General features: G+C 36.9%; 1 non-coding gene and 1 pseudogene across 1 annotated transcript; one reads left to right on the top strand and one right to left on the bottom strand.

Annotated features, from left to right (window-relative positions):
- Positions 1 to 8353: 8353 nt before the first annotated feature.
- Positions 8354 to 8460, top strand: LOC116469942 (U6 spliceosomal RNA). Its single transcript, XR_004248393.1, has one exon. It is a non-coding gene; the product is annotated as a U6 spliceosomal RNA (small nuclear RNA).
- Positions 8461 to 13410: 4950 nt separating this feature from the next.
- Positions 13411 to 15595, bottom strand: LOC116468286 (heat shock protein HSP 90-alpha-like; annotated as a pseudogene).
- Positions 15596 to 18220: the final 2625 nt, after the last annotated feature.

Raw genomic sequence — 18220 nt, forward strand, 5'->3', positions numbered from 1 at the left:
TAGCCGGGCGTGGTGGCGGACGCCTGTAGTCCCAGCTACTCGGAGAGGCTGAGGCAGGAGAATGGCCTGAACCTGGGTGGCAGAGCTTGCAGTGAGCCGAGATTGCACCACTGCACTCCAGCCTGGGCGACAGAGCGAGACTCTGTCTCAAGAAAAAAAAAAAAAAATGTACAATTAATTTATTATTGACTATTGTCTCCCTGTTGTGATATCTCATGAAATTTCCACATACCTGAATTTTTGGGAGGAAGGAGGTTATAAGTCTGCATTCTTTGGAGAGGCTAACCCCGTTGCAGTGGAAAGATCTAAAACAGAATAAGAGTTACGTAATAAATCACCTTCTTCTGTACCTAAAACTATCAAAGCCCCTTCCTGCCTTAGTTTCTTTTCTCTTGCTTCCTTGACCTAGAATACACAAGGATGATTTCCTAACTTCATTAAAATCGCCATTAAAGAAGGCTTCCTGAACCACCCTGTCTCTGCTATCAATTTTCTCATTGGTTTATTTATTTTTGTTTTCAGAATACTGTTTTGCCCTTACATGTATGTATTTGTTCATGTTTATAATTTTCTCCACTAAAGTGCAGATTCAAGGAGGAATTTTTGTCTGTTTAGTTTACTAATATTTCATGTGTACATTCAACTGTGGCACACATTAGGTGCTCAATAAATTTGTCAAAAGAATAATTGAATATGTTCAGACAGAAATGAAAATGGGAATTTTGAATACATTTTGACTATTTGCTGCTTCCAATTCCTCCTTTATGAATGTTTTTGTTCTGACTTTGTCATCTGTTAGTTTTTCATCTCTTCTAGTTGTTTATATTTTTGTTCTATCTTTTCAGTTATAGATTTTTTTATTTCCTTACTCTCTCCCTCCACTTTCTCTGACCCTTTCAATTTTTCTATAAAGACACGGACATTTGTTTATTAAAATAAACTCACCATCTAATTATAATTGACTCATTTGTTGATGAGAAAGTTCAAAGTCAATGAATGGCCCAAGCTTCAGGAAACACCAGTAAAAATTAAGAAAGTACATCATTATATTTTCAAGATTTTAAGCATTAAAAGAGAAGCTTTTCTATATTTCCTCATCAGTGTTTTTACTAGAAATTACTTTTCACTTCTTTCTCATTGATATTACAATACCTTTTTAAAAATATGTTTTTAGGGTAATTCCATTCAATAAAATTCACCTTTTTAAGGGTACTGTTCAACAAATTTTGAAAATGTGTATATTCTTAAGCAAAAACAATTAATATGAATGTTTTTGTTCTTTAGGACATTTTCATCAACCTATAAAGTGTCTTCATGCCCCTGTACATCAAATCTCCTACCCATCCCCCTACCCTTAGTCACCAGCAATTAATATTCTTTCTGCTCCTTTAGCTTTGCCTCGTATAGCAATTCACATAAATGGAATCATCCAATGTGTAGTCTTATGTGTCAGGCTACTTTCCCTTACCATAATGTCTTTGAGACTGTCTTCCACTTTGTTTCATGCATCAGTTACATGGAATTACCGAGTGATACTCCATCATATGGATGTAACACAATTGTTTTTCTATTCATCAGTTAATAGAAATCTGGGTGATTTTTAGTTTGGACTGTTGGGGACCAGCCTCAACACCACCTGTAGGGTATCCAAAGTTTGGTGACGACGAAGGAATGAGAAGAGACAGGTTAAGAATACAAAAAGAGTGGGGTGCCAGGGGGCCAATGCACTTTTGGAGGCTGCAAAGGCGCCAAGCTCTGGTCTCCACACAATATATTTATTGAGTACAATCACTTAGATCTAAGAAGCAGATGTTTAGGGGTGAAACGGTGAAAGGGGGACGGTGTGTCATACACCTAATCTATAGCAGTGGCGGTTTAGGTAAATTTTCTTTGTGCTGAAGCTGCATAAACTTAACTACTGATTTATTCTTTAACTTACCGGAGAGCAGCTGTGGGGAGTGGGCTTAACTAGGAGCCGGCATATCTGGCCACATTCCAATGCTTCAAAGGAGTGTCTTTCTCCTTGAGCACAGTGTTTATAGATAAGAGAGCAGGTCACGCTCTGGTCATGGGAATGTGACAGCAAAAAGGAGGCTTTCCTCCTCAGAGGCCTCCTGTGGCTTTCCACAACTTATTGTCCCATATTTTTATGGCCAGTTTATACAGCCACCCCATAAGCCTTTTTCCCAACATTGGACTATTAGTAATAAAGCTGCTATGAATATTCAAGTTTTCTTGTGAACACAGACTTTTGTTTCTCTTTAGGAGATGAGGGTTGGTTGGGGAGATTATAAGTGGAAAATATGAAATTTTATGCTTAACTTTTGCAAAATTGGGAAACTTTCCTAAGTGGCTGAATGATTTTACATTCCAACAAACAATCTGTGAGAATTTCCATTGATCTATAACTTCACAAATGATTAATAATGTCAGTCTTTTGATGTGATAATTTTAGAGGGCATATAGTGGTCTCTTGTTGATTTTAACTTGCATTTCCCTAAGGACTATTGAGGTTTAACATCTTTTTATTTATTTTCAATTTGTAAAACATCTTTTTTGAGATCTAATCAAATATTTTGCCCATTTTTAAATTGGATTTCTTTTTAAGTATTTGAATTATTCTTGCATTCCAATGCAAGTATTTGTCAGTTATATGTTTTGCTATTTTTTTTGACTTAGTAGCCTTTATCTGTTTCCTTAAAAGGCCTTTTGAAGAGCAAATGTTTTTAATTTTCTTGAAGTATAATGTATTGAATTCGTCTTTTAATGTCTGTGATTAAAAGATCTTTGTCTAAGGTCACAAAAATTTTCTCCTAAGATTCTTCTAGAGACTTATACCATCCTTATAGGTTATGTATAAGTTGGTCTTAGTTTTTAACCCAATCTGACAATATCTTCTCTTAAACTATTTTTTTCTTTTTACTGCCTTCTTAAAAGCATTAATTAAGTATTCTTTTAATGTTTCCACTTACCTCACTTTTGGCTTACTAATGCTTGTTTAGGGCAACTTTCTGGGATAATGGAAATATTCCATGTCTATTCAATCCAATACAGTGTCAACAACATGTGACTATTAATTAAACATTAAAATGTAGGTAATATAAACAGGGTGCTGAATTTTTACATTTATTGAATCATAATTAATTTAAAAGTAAGTACATGTAGCTAAAGATTACTTCATTAGCTAACATAGCTCTAGATATGATGTATAATATATAACTGTCACCATTCATGTAATATTATATAATTTAATATATAATGAAAATCCTTATTACCTATTATTTATACTAGTATTGCTACGTATTTTACTTCAACTATTCTAAACACACAATTCTTTATTATTATTTTTGCTTTAAGACATCAATTATCTTTCAAAGGTTTTAAATGAAAGAAAATGAATTTTATATTTACACTTCTATCTAGCATGTTATTTTCTCATCATATTTTTGTGTAGATGCAAATTTTCATCTGATAACTTCTTATATACCTGAAGCTATATATAGTATTTATTGGTGGTAAAAGTATGCTAGTGGTACATTTTCCCAGCTTTGGACAGTCTGAACAAGACTTTATTTCATCTTAATTTTTGAAGATATTTCTCCTGGTTAAAGAACTCCAAATTGATAGTTTTTGATACAAAACCAATGTAACCAAAGACAGTGTAGTGATTCCTCAAAGACCTAAAAACAGAAATACCATTTGACCCAGCAATCCCATTACTGGATATATACCCAAAGGAATATAAATCATTCTATTATAAAGACACATGCATGCATATGTTCATTGCAGCATTATTCACAATAGCAAACACATGAAATTAACCTAAATGTCCATCAGTGGTAAACTGGATAAAGAAAATATGGTACATATACACTGTGGAATTCTATGCAGCTATAAAAAAATGAGATCATATTCTTTGCAGAAACATTGATGGAGCTGGAGGCCATCACCTTTAGCAAACTAATTCAGGAACAGAAAGCCAAATCCCACATGTTCTCACTTACAAGTGGGAGCTAAATGATGAGAACACATGGACACACAGAGGGGACCAACACACACTGGGTCCTATTGAAGGGTGCAGATGGGGAGAAGGGAGAGGATCAGGAAAAATAACTAACGGGTACTATGCTTAATACCTGGGTGACAAAATAATCTGTACAACAAACCACCATGACACAAGTTTACTTATATTACAAGCCTGCACCTGCACATGTGCTCCAGAACTTAAAATAAAAGTTTTTTTAAAAAAACTACTCTAATATTCATATGAAACTAAAAAAAAAAAAACCTGAATAGACAAAACAATCCTAAACAAAAATAACAAAGCCAGAAGCCTCACATTAGCAGACTTCAATTTATGCAACAAGGCTACAGTAACCAAAACAGCATGATTCTAATACAAAAACACAGCCTCACAGAACATAACAGATAACCCAGAAATAAAGCCACATATCTACAACCATCTCTTTTTTGACAAAGTTGACAAAAATAAACAATAAAGAAAGAACTCCTTATTCAATAAATGGTGCTGAGACAAATGATAGCCATATGAAGAAGAAAAAAACTAGACCTCGATTTATTACAATAAACAAATATTAACTCAAGATGGATTAAAGACTTAAATGTGAGACCTCAAACTATAAATATCCTAGGAGAAAACCTAGGAAATACCATCTGGACATTAGCCGTGGCAAATAATTTATGACTATGTCTCCCAAATTAATTGCAACAAACACAAAAATTGAAAAGTGGGTACTGATTAAACTAAAGAACTTTTGCACAGCAACAGAAATTATCAACAGAGTAAATAAGCAACCTACAGAATGGTAGAAAAGATTTTCAAATTACGCATCTGACAAAGGTCTAATATCCAAAATCTACAACGAACTTAAACAATTAAAGAAGCAAAAAACAACCTCATTAAAAGGTCAAAAAGGACATAAACAGACACTTTTCAAAAGAAGACATACATATGGCCAACAAGCTTATGAAAAAATGCTCAATATCTCTAATCATCAGAGAAAGCCAAATCAAAACCACAATGAGATACCATCTCACATCAGTTGGAATGGCTATTATTAAAAAGTTTAAAAAATAATGAATGCCAGCAAGATTGAGAAGAAAAGAGAATGCTATACACTGCTGGGGGGAATGTCGATTAGTTCAGCCATTGTGGAAACCAGTGTAGAGATTTCTTTTTTTTTTTTTTTTTTTTTGAGACGGAGTTTCACTCTTGTTGCCCAGGCTGGAGTGCAATGGCATGATCTCGGCTCACCACAACCTCCGCCTCCCGGGATCAAGTGATTTTCTTGCCTCACCCTCCCAAGTAGCTGGGATTACAGACATGTGCCACAAAGCCCGGCTAATTTTGTATTTTTAGTAGAGATGGGGTTTCTCCATGTTGGTTAGACTGGTCTCAAACTCCCGACCTCAGGTGATCCACCCGTCTCAGCCTCCCAAAGTGCTGGAATTACAGGTGTGAGCCACCGTGGCCAGCCTGAGATTTCTTAAGGAACCTACAACTACCGTTCAACCCAGCAGTTCTATCACTGGGTATATCCTCTGAGAAATGTAAATTGTTTTGTATCCTGAAACTTTATTGACATTGTTTATCAGTTCTAGAGTCTTTAGGCAGAAGCTATAGAGTTTATATTCTAGATATAGAATCATATCATCTGCAGGATGTTTGACTTACTCTCTTTCTTTTGTTTTTTTTTTTTTTTTTGGATGCCTTTTATTTCTTTCTCTTGCCTAATTAGTCTGACCAGCGCTTCTAGGACTGTATTGAATATAAGTGATGAGAAAGGGTATCTTTGTCTTGTTCTGATTTTCAGGGAGTATGCTTTTAGCTTTTGCCCATTCAGTATGATGCTGGCCATGGGATTGTCATAGATGGCTCTTGCTATTTTAAGGTGTGTTCCTTTGATGCCTAGCTTGTTGAGGGTTTTTATCATGAAGGGACACAGTATAATTTTGTATGCTTTTTCTGCATCAATTGAGATTGTCATATGGTTTTTGTCTTTAATCCTGCTTATGTGGTAAATAACATTTATTAATTTACATATGTTGAACTAAACTTGCATTCCAGGAATAAAGCCTATGTGATCATGGTGAATTAAATTGTTGATGGGCTGCTGAATTTGCTTTGTTGGTATTTTCTTGAGGATTATTACATTTGTGTTCATCAGGGATACTGGTCTGCAGTTTTCTTATTTTGTTGTGTGTTTGCCAGGCTTTGGTATGAGAATGTTGCTTGCTTAATAGAATGAGCTGGAATAAAGTCCCTCCTCCTCAATTTTTTGGAATATTTTCAGTAGCATTGGTACCAGCTTCTCTTTGTATGTCTATTAGAATTCTGCTGTGATTCTATCTGGTCTAGGGCTTCTGTTGGTGATGGTGGTGATGGTGGTGGTGGTGGTTGGCTTTTCATGAACAATTTAATTTCAGAACTTGATATTAGTCTGGTCAGGGTTTCAACTTCCTTGTGATTCAATCTTGGGATGTGGTGTGCTTCCAGTTATTTATCCATTCCCTCTAGATGTTCCAGTTTGTGTGCATAGAGGTGTTCATAAAAGTCTCTGAGGATCTTTTGTGTTTTTGTGGGATTGGTTGTAATGTCATCTTTGCCATTTTTGAGTGTGATTATTTGGATCTTCTCTCTTTGCCAATCTAGCTAGTGGTTTATTGGTCTTGTTTATTCTCTCAAGTAATCAGCTTTTGGATTTATTGATCCTTTTAATGGATTTTTGAATATCAATTTTGTTCAGTTCTTCTCTGATTTTGGTAATTTTTTCTGCTAGCTTTAGGTTAGTTTGTTCTTGTTTTTCTAGTTCCTCTTAGTGTGATGATAAATTGATAATTTGGGATCCTTTTAAATCCTTGTTGTAGGAGTGTAACATCATAAACTTTCCTCTTAACATTGCTTATGCTGCATCCCAGCGATTTTGGTATGTTGCATCTCTGTTTTCCTTTATTTTAAAGAATTGTTTTATTTCATCCTTAATTTTGTTGTCCACCCAAAAGTCATTCAGAAGCAAGTTTTTTAGTTTCCATGTAATTATGTGGTTTTCAGAGATCTTCCTGGCATTGATTTCAATTTTTATTCCCCTGTGGTCCAAGAGTATGGTTGGTATGATTTCTATTTGTTTGAATTTATTGAGACTTGCCTTATGGCCAAGTATGTGGTCACTCTTAGAGTACATTCTGTGTGCAGTTGAGAAGAGCATATATTCTGTGGTTGATGAGTAGTCTGTAGAGGTTTTTTTTTTTTTTTTTTGAGACGGAGTCTCGTTCTGTCACCCAGGCTGCAGTGCAGTGGCGCGATCTCGGCTTACTGCAAGCTCCACCTCCCGGGTTCACGCCATTCTCCTGCCTCAGCCTCCTGAGTAGCTGGGACTACAGGCCTCCACCACGCTTGGCTAATTTTTTGTATTTTTAGTAGAGATGGGGTTTCACCATGTTAGCCAGGATGGTCTCGATCTCCTGACCTTGTGATATGCCCGCCTTGGCCTCCAAAAGTGCTGGGATTACAGGCGTGAGCCACCGTGCCCGGCCCTGTAGAGTTCTTTTAAGTAATTGGCCAAGTGTCAAATTTACGTCCAGAATTCTCTGATAGTTTTCTGCCTCGATGATCTGTCTTAATACTGTCAGTGGTGTCGAGTCCCCCACTTTTGTGTGGCTGTTTAGATATTTTTGTAGTTCTAGGTGTACCTGTTTTATGAATCTGGGTGTTCCAGTGTTAGGTGCATATATATTTAGCATAGCTAAGTCTTTATGTTTAATGGAATCCTTTATCATTACAAAATATACTTCTTTGTCCTTTTTTACTGTTGTTGGTTTAAAGTCTGTTTTACCTGATATAAGAATAGTGACCCTTGTTCTTTCTTGTTTGTTTTCTCTGTGTGATAAGTCTTTCCCCAACCCTTTACTATGAGCCTGTGGGTGCCATGACATGAGTGATGGGTCTCTTGAAGACAGCAGATAGATCGGTTTTGTGTTTTCTCCAACTTGTCCCTCTGTACCTTTTAAGTGGGATATTTAGACTATTTAAATTCAAGGTTTTGATCCTGATGGTCATGAAGTTTTCAGCTGGCTGCTTTATAGTCTTAATTGTGTACAATTGCTTTATTAAGTCTGTGGGCTACTTACGTGTGTTTTTATTGTAGCCAGTATCGTTCTTTTGTTTCCATGTTTATAACGCCATTAAGGATCTCTTGTAAGGCTGGTCTACTGGTAAGAAATTCCTTTAGTGATTGGTTGTCTGGTAAAAATTTTATTTCTTCTTCACTTATAAAGCTTAGTTCATCAAGATATGAAACATTAGTTGGAATTTCATTTCTTTAAGAATACTGAAGTGCTCACTTCGGCAGCACATATACTACAATTGGAATGATACAGAGAAGATTAGCATGGCCCCTGTGCAAGGATGACACGGAAATTCGTGAAGCATTCCAAATTTTTAAGTGGGCTTCATCCCTGGGATGCAAATCAATAATCATATGCAAATGAATAAATGTAATCCAGCATATAAACAGAACCAAACACAAAAACCACGTGATTATCTCAATAGATGCAGAAAAGGCCTTTGACAAAATTCAACAACCCTTCATGCTAAAAACTCAATAAATTAGGTATTGATGGGACGTATCTCAAAATAATAACAGCTATCTATGACAAACCCACAGACAATAACATACTGAATGGGCAAAAACTGGAAGCATTCCCTTTGAAAACTGGCACAAGACAGGGATGCCCTCTCTCACCACTCCTATTCAACATAGTGCTGGAAGTTCTGGCCAGGGCAGTCAGGCAGGAGAAGGAAATAAAGGGTATTCAATTAGGAAAAGAGGAAGTCAAATTGTCCCTGTTTGCAGATGACATGATTGTATATCTAGAAAACCCCATCATCTCAGGCCAAAATCTCCTTAAGCTGATAAGCAACTTCAGCAAAGTCTCAGGATACAAAATCAATGTACAAAAATCACAAGCATTCTTATACACCAATAACAGACAAACAGAGAGCCAAATCATGAGTGAACTCCCATTCACAATTGCTTCAAAGAGAATCAAATACCTAGGAATCCAAAATACAAGGGATGTGAAGGACCTCTTCAAGGAGAACTACAAACCACTGCTCAATGAAATAAAAGAGGATACAAACAAATGGAAGGACATTCCATGCTCATGGGTAGGAAGAATCAATATCGTGAAAATGGCCATATTGCCCAAGGTAATTTATAGATTCAATGCCATCCCCATCAAGCTACCAATGACTTTCTTCACAGAATTGGAAAAAACTACTTTAAAGTTCATATGGAACCAAAAAAGAGCCCGCATCGCCAAGTCAATCCTAAGCCAAAAGAACAAAGCTGGAGGCATGACGCTACCTGACTTCAAACTATACTACAAGGCTACAGTAACCAAAACAGCATGGTACTGGTACCAAAACAGAGATATAGATCAATGGAACAGAACAGAGCCCTCAGAAATGATGCCGCATATCTACAACTATCTGATCTTTGACAAACCTGACAAAAATAAGAAATGGGGAAAGGATTCCCTATTTAATAAATGGTGCTGGGAAAACTGGCTAGCCATATGTAGAAAGCTGAAACTGGATCCCTTCCTTACACCTTATACAAAAATTAATTCAAGATAGATTAAAGACTTACATGTTAGACCTAAAACCATAAAAACCCTAGAAGAAAACCTAGGCATTACCATTCAGGACATAGGCATGGGCAAGGACTTCATGTCTAAAACACCAAAAGCAATGGCAACAAAAGCCAAAGCCAATTGACAAATGGGATCTAATTAAACTAAAGAGCTTCTGCACAGCAAAAGAAACTACCATCAAAGTGAACAGGCAACCTACCAAATGGGAGAAAATTTTTGCAACCTGCTCATCTGACAAAGGGCTAATATCCAGAATCTACAATGAACTCAAACAAATTTACAAGAAAAAAACAAACAATCCCATCAAAAAGTGGGCAAAGGACATGAACAGACACTTCTCAAAAGAAGACATTTATGCAGCCAAAAAACACATGCAAAAATGTTCATCATCACTGGCCATCAGAGAAATGCAAATCAAAACCACAGTGAGATACCATCTCACACCAGTTAGAATGGCCATCATTAAAAAGTCAGGAAACAACAGGTGCTGGAGAGGATGTGGAGAAATAGGAATACTTTTACACAGTTGGTGGGACTGTAAACTAGTTCAACCATTGTGGAAGTCAGTGTGGCGATTCCTCAGGGATCCAGAACTAGAAATACCATTTGACCCAGCCATCCCATTAGTAGGTATATACCCAAAGGACTATAAATCATGCTGCTATAAAGACACATGCACATGTATGTTTATTGCGGCACTATTCACAATAGCAAAGACTTGGAACCAACCCAACTGTCCAACAATGATAGACTGGATTAAGAAAATGTGGCACATATACACCATGGAATACTATGCAGCCATAAAAAATGATGAGTTCATGTCCTTTGTAGGGACATGGATGAAACTGGAAACCATCATTCTCAGCAAACTACCGCAAGGACAAAAAACCAAACACCATATGTTCTCACTCATAGGTGGGAATTGAACAATGAGAACACATGGACACAGGAAGGGGAACATCATACACCAGGGACTGTTGTGGGGTGGGGGGAGGGGGAAGGGATAGCATTAGGAGATACACCTAATGCTAAATGACGAGTTAATGGATGCAGCACACCAACATGGCACATGGATACATATGTAACAAACCTGCACATTGTGAACATGTACCCTAAAACTTAAAGTATAATAATAATAAAAAAAAAGAACACTGAAAATAGGTCGCCAATCTCTTTTGATTTTTAAGGTTTCTGCTGAGAGGTCTGTTGTTAGTCTGATGGGAATCCCTTTGTAAGTTATCTGACCATCTTCTTTAATTGCCTTTAAGATTTTTTTCTTTAGTGTTGACCTTGTTTAGTCTGGTAACTCGGTGCCTTGTTGATATATATTTTGTAAAGTCTTTCTCAGGTGTCTACTTCTCTGGCAAGATTGGAAAATTTTTCTTAAATTTTTCCCTCAAATATGTTTTTCAAGTTTTTCACTTTTACTGCTTCTCTCTCAGGAACGCCAGTAACCCATAGGTTTGGTCACTTTACATAATCGCATATTTCTCAATGACTTTGTTGATTTTCTTTTCTTTTCTTTTATTCTTCTCTCTTTCTCTGTGTGTGGTCTGCCTGAGCTAGTTTAAAAGGCTGAAATTCTTTTTTTTTTTCTGCCTGGTTTAATCTATTGATAAAACTTTCAATTGTATCTTGAAATTTCTTAAGTGAGTTTTCAATTCCAGGATCTCTGATTAATTCCTTTTTAAATGTTTATGTCTTCTTTCATTTCTTGAACAGCTTTAGTAGTTTCCTTGTGTTGATTTTCAACATTTCCTCAGACTTCATTGAGCCTTCTTGCAATTCATGCTTTGAATTCTTTAGCTGTCATTTCTGAGCTCCCATTTTGGTTATGAGTCCTTGCTGGAGAGCTAGTGTAATTCTTTGGTGATGTCACAAGATTCAGATTTTTTATGGTGCCAGAATCCTTATCCTCGTCCCTTTCATCTGGAGAGGATGGCACTTCTAAGTTTTGTAATTATTTTTGTGTGGATAGGATTTTTTTTCTTTCCTTATATATATTTTTTTCCTTTCCCCTTCTCTCTAAGTGGTGCGACTGTAGAGTATGTTGAGTAGGGTCTTTTCTTTTGGCTTTTTTTCTATACCCCTTTTCACTTCTTTTAGCAGTTTTTATATTAGGCAGCGCAATTTGACATGCGGAGCAGTAGATGGCGCTTAAGGGTAAGAGACAGCTGTAGCATAAGCAGATGGCTATGTATTTGATCTTTGTTTACTCTCAGGTGTTCTCTGTTATTTCAGGTGATGGCCTGGATGGGCGTTCCAGATTCCCTAGCTTCCTGTTCCATGAGGATGAGGAGACACATCTGGGCAAAGCTGTAGTGTTTCAATTTTTGTTTATTTCCATATACATTTGATTTTCCCTTTCATTTTTTCTCTGATCTATTGGTAGCTTATGAGTGTGTTAATTTCCACCTATTTGTAATTTTCTAAATTTCTTCCTGTTATTTATTTCTATATTTATATCATTGTAGCCAGAAAAGATACTTGAGATGATTTTAGTCTTCTTCAATTTGATAAAATTTGTTTTGTGACCTGACATGATCTATTCTGGAGAATGTTCCACGTGCCCTTGAGAAAATTTTGTATTAAACTTCCATTGGGCGAAATGTTCTGTATATGTTTATTAGGTCCATTTGGCCAATGGTGTTACTGAAGTCTCCTGTTTCCACATTAATTCACTGTCTGAATGATCAGTCCATTTTTAAAAGTAGGATAGTGAAGTCTCATTATTATATTGCTGTTTATTTCTCCCTACAGTTCTGTTACTACTTGCTTTATATATGTTTAGGTGTTCCCATGTTGAATGCATCTATCTTTACAGTTCTTATATCCTCAAGATGACATCATCCCTTTATCATTGTACAGTGACTTTCTTTTTCTCTTACAACAGATTTTGATTGAAAGTCTATTTTGTCTAATGGAAGTATAGCTTTCCCTGATGTTTTTTTGGTTTACATTTGTGTAAAATGTCTTTATCCCTTCACTTTTAATATGTGCTCTTAAGGCTAAAAAGAGTCTTTTGTAGGCAGCATATTGTTAGATCTTGCCTTTTTTTTTTAATTCGTCTGTATTTGTTACAACTTTAAGCAGAATGTGACTCAGGCACTACATTTCCATCCACAAGACTGACTCTGAGTTATTTTTTGAAAGCTTTGTGATAGGCTTCGGTAGGCATATAACTTTGCTCCTCCAAACAATACTTTTCTTTGAAAACCAAGAACTCTCTGGAAATTTCCTTCCATCAAGTTGCTTCAGTTTAACCTATTTCTAGAGGACTAGTTCATACAGAACTAGCAACTACAGGGGATGAAAAGTTCAAAAGTAGATCGTACAAAATATAACAAATACTTTTCTTCTAAACATCAAGATATAGCTCAGGAAGACTTGGGTAACAAGATTTGGCCTACTAAGGAATGCAGATTGATAGCTAAACACTTTAGACCACAAAGTAAACATCATGTTACATACATCCTACAACACACATTACCTCGATCTGTTAAAATAAGCCAATGTGAAACAAAAAAAAAATTACTAGCTCTGCTTTAGTGCTTAAGGTATCATAGCATCACTTAGAAGTAGAAAGAAATCTTATCTTCCCCTTAAAGTAGTAGTTGTCATGCCATACAGACTTTTTAATGTTAACAAAAACTAAAGAAAAATATTCTTGAAAATATATTATCAGAGGAATTGTAGAGTACTGAACCAGTGTTTAAGTCTTCCCTTAGCTGGAGCTTAGTCTATTTCTTCCATGCACGATGTGTCATCATCTCCTTCAAGGCGTGACATTTCTTCAGTGGTATCAGCAGTAGGGTTATTTTCATCAATACCCAAATCAAGTTTAATCATCCTGTGGATCCTGTTAGCATGTGTCTGGGGATCTTCCAGACCAAAGCCAGAAGACAGAAGAGTAGTTTCATAAAGCAAGATGACCAGATCCTGCACAGACTTGTACTTATCTGCCTCTGCCTTTTGCCTTAAGGTCTCAATAATGGAATGGTCAGGGTTTATCTCCAGGTGTTTCTTTGCTGCCATGTAACTCGTTGTTGAGTTGTCTCTTAGGGCTTGAGCTTTCATGATTCTTTCCATGTTTGCTGTCCAGCCATATATGCTTGTGATAATACAGCATGGAGACGTTGCCAATCAGTTTGACACAACCACCTTTTCAACTTTTTTCCTCCAATATGTCTTTCATGATTTTGCAGATGTTCTCAAACTTTGTTTTTTTCTCTTCCTGTTTCTTTTTTTCTTCTTCATCCTCTGGAAGTTCCAAGCCCTCTTTGGTGACTGACACTAACGTCTTCCCTTCAACTTCCTTCAGTGTTGGACACAGTACTCATCAATTGGCTCTATCATATAGATCACTTCTAAGCCATGTTTCCGAAGACATTCCACAGAGGCTGAGTTAGCTACCTGGTCCTTGGTCTCACCTGTGATGTAATACATTGTTTCTAGTTTTCCTTCATTCTGGTGCAGTAGTCCTTGAGAGAAACCATCTCATCACCAGAAGCAAATGTGTAGTATCTTAACAGCTCTGAAAGCTTCTTCCAATGTTGAGAGTCTTCGTATATTTCAAGCTTTACACTTTTAGAGAGCTACTCATAGAACTTCTTGTAATTCTCTTTATCTTCTGCCAGTTCGGTAAAGAGTTCTAAGCATTTTTTAACCAAATTCTTCCTGATAACTTTCAAAATTTTGCTTTGTGGCAACACCTCAAGGGAAATATTTAGACAGAGAGCCTTTGAGTTCACCACCATTCCAGCGAAGTTCAGATATGCAGGGATTAGCTCCTCACAATTATCCATGATGAAAACTCTGTGTACATACAATTTGATGTTGTTCTTTTTCTTTCTCTTTTCAAACAAGTCAAAAGGAGCATGTTGTGGGACAAATAGAAGGGCTCTGAATTCCAAGTGTCCTTCAACTGAAAAATGCCTCACTGCCAAATGATCTTCCCAGTCATTGGTCAAGCTTTGTAGAATTCTTACTCCTCATTAATAATATCATCAGGATTTCTGGTCCAGATGGCCTTTGTTATGTTGAGTTTTTCTTTATCGATGTACTTTTCCTTAATCTTCTTATTCTTTTTGTCACCATCCTTCTTTTCTTCTTCTTCTTCATCAGAACCAACATCTTCAATTTCAGGTTTGTCTTCGGACTCTTTCTCTTCCTTTTTCGTTTTCTTCTTCTTTATCTTCCTTTTCTTCAGCTTCATCATCGCTGACTTCTTTATCATGTTCCTTCTCCACAAAAAGAGTAATGGGATATCCAATAAACTGAGAATGTTTCTTCAAAAATTTTTTTATTCTTCATTCCTCCAAGTATTCATCTGGTCTTCTTTCAGGTGTAGGATAACCTTTGTTCCACGACCCATAGGTTCACTCGTCTGTCCTCACTGCGAATGATCCCCCTACTGAGGACTCCCAGGTGTACTGCTCATCATTGTTATGTCTGATGATCACAGTTACTTTCTTGGCAACCAAATAAGCAGAATAAGAAACAACCCCAAACAGGCCAATCATAGAGATATCTGCATCAGCCTGCAAAGCTTCCGTGAACACTTTGGTCCCAAACTTGGCGATAGTACCGAGGTTATTGATCAAGTCAGTCTTGGTCATTCCAATTCCAGTGTCCACAATAGTGAAGGTTCGATCTTGTTTGTTTGGTACAAGGTTAATATGCAGCCCTTTCCCAGAGTCTAATTTACTGGGATCCATCAACCTTTCATATCAGATTTTGTCCAATGCATCTGATGAATTTGAAATTAATTCTCTCAGAAAGATCTCTTTGTTTGAGTAGAAAGTATTGATGATCAGTGACATCAGCTGGGCAATTTCTGCCTGAAAGGTGAAGGTCTCAACCACCTCCTCCTCCATCGATTGGTCTTGGGTCTGCATTTCCTCAGGCATCTTGGCTAAGGGACCGCATGGGCTCCACAGCGCAGCAGTACAAGGATGCTGAAGCACCTCAGCTTTTTTTTTTTCTTTCTTAAAATCCATTCAGCCAATCTGTATCTTTTGACTGGAAAATGTAATTCATTTATATTTAAAGTAATTATTGATATATAAAGGACTTACTACTGGCATTTTGATTTTTGCTGACTGCTTTGTAGTTCTTGTATTTCTTTTTTCCAATATTCCTGTCTTTATAATTTGTTGAATTTTGATAGTTGTACACTTTGATTCACGTGTTTGTTTTTTGTGTGTCAACTAGAGGCATTTTTCTACTTGGTCATCATGGGGCTTATGTAAAACATCTTATAATTATAACATTCTAATTTAAGCTGCTAACAACTGAAATTGAATACAAAAACTCTACGCTTTTACTTCACTCTGTCCACATTTTATGTTATTCATGTCACACTTTACATCTTTCTAGATTGTGTATTCATTACCAAATTAGAATATAGTTATTTTCAATACTTCTATGTTTTAAACTTTTATAATAGAATTTAAATGATTTACACAGTATCATTAGAGTATTAGATTATTCTGGATTTGATTATTTACTTTTACTCGTGGCTTTTTTTAACTATTAACTTTTTAAAAATGTTTCATGATATTTATTTCTTTATTTTAGAGATGTGATGTCGCTATGTTACCCAGGCTGGTCTTACACTCCTGAGCTCAAATGATCCTCCCACCTTGGCCGCCCAAAGTGATGGGATTACAGGCATGAGCCACGCCACCTGGCTTTAACATCTTTTTGTTATAACTTGAAGAACTCTAGTATTTATTATTATTATTTTTTTTTACATTTTACTTTAAGTTCCGGGATACAAGTGCAGAACATGTAGGTTTGTTACATAAGTATATGTGTGCCATGATGGTTTGCTGCCCCTACCAACCTGTCATCTACGTTTTAAGCCCTGCATGCATTAGCTATTTGTCCTAATGCTCTCCCTCCCTCCCCTTGCTTCCCAACCTCCGACTGGCCATGGTGTGTGTTGTTCCCCTCCCTGTGTCCATGTGTTCTCATTGTTCAACTCCTACTTATAAGTGAGAACATGCAATGTTTGGTTTTCCATTCCTGTGTTACCTTTAGCATTTCTTATAACACAGGTCATATGGTTACGAACTTCTTCAGTTTGTGTTTGTCTGGGTGTGTCTTTACTTCTGCTTCATTTCTGACAGAGATTTTCTACATATAGTATTCTTTGGCAGTTTTTTTTTTCTTTTTACTCTTTGGCTATATCATCCCACACCATCCGGGCTTACAAATTTTTTTTTTTTTAGGTTTTGTTTTGTTTTTGCCAAGTCTGCTGATATCCTTAAAGGGGTTCCCTTTTATGTGACAAGTTTCTTTTCACTTCTGCTTTCAAAAGCCTCTTTTTGTGTTTGACTTATGATAAGTTGATTATAATGTGCTTCAGAGTGTTACTGTTTGTGTTGATATTGTTTGGACATTTTGATTTTCATGAAACTGTATTGAGTCTATATCTCTTCCATGATTTTGGAAGTTTTCAGCCAGTATTTCTTTAAATAAGCTTTATGCCTCTTTATTTGCTTCTTTTTCCTTCTGAGACACCCATGGTTTATTATTGTTTTTCTAATTTCAATTCATTTTCTATGTGTGTTTTCTTACATTCCTTCAAGATCTTTAAGATGGTTATTTTGAATTCTTTCTCAGGCAATTCCTAGATCTCCATTTCTTTGTGACTTACTACTGAAGCTTTACTAGTTTCTTTTGGTGGTGTCATGTTTGCCTAATTCTTCATTATCTGTGTAGATTGCATTGATGTCTGTGCATTGATATCTGAATAAGCATCTTTTCTGGCATTTAAACGCTGCTTTTGGCAGATAAAAGCTTTCTCCTGTTGAGCCTCTATGCTGGTGAGATTGCCCCCAGGATCCTAGTAAAGTGGGTTTCGAGCTAGATCATGTGGCTCCCTCTTCATCTACAGTGGGATCTGTGCTTAATAAACCTGTTACCAGGGTATCCAGTGGGTATGGATTCTTTCTGGTCCCCGGGAGGACTGAATTACCTCCAGTACATTGGGCAGTAGGGTTGGTGCTAGAATGAGGATCCATTTCAGAGTCTACAGATGGTAAGCCTGTTACTAGGTTTGTGGATGGGTATGGTTTCCTCCAGGTCTTTGGGACAGCTCCCATTAAGTGACTAGGTAGGTCCCTTTGCAGGCAGTACTTGTCCTGGCCTGCAGTTGAGAGGAGATGAATATAAGTCACAGGGCTGCAGTAAAGACAAAGATCTGCAGGCCTGCCTCTGAGGTCAAAGTTTGGTGTATCCCCCATTTGGTCTCTGGTCAGGCAAAATTGCCCTCAGACCACACCTGAGAGGGGATGAATCCAAGTTACAAGGCTGTGTCAGGATCCTCTGTGAGACTGATGGCAGCAGGTCTGCCTCTGAGGGTCATAGACAGGCTCGTCTTTCTCTTGGTGCTTGACTGGACAAGCCTACTCTCAGACCACAGCTACTAATGCCCGGAGTTGAGTTTCAGAGCCATTTCAAGTTCCACACCTGGGACCAAGGTCAACAAGCTTGTTATCTGAAGCACTAGTATATGTGACTCCTCCTGGGCTCCTTG

Source organism: Hylobates moloch, unplaced genomic scaffold (assembly GCF_009828535.3).
Source record: "Hylobates moloch isolate HMO894 unplaced genomic scaffold, HMol_V3 SCAFFOLD_5, whole genome shotgun sequence".
NCBI classification, from domain to species: Eukaryota; Metazoa; Chordata; class Mammalia; order Primates; family Hylobatidae; genus Hylobates; species Hylobates moloch.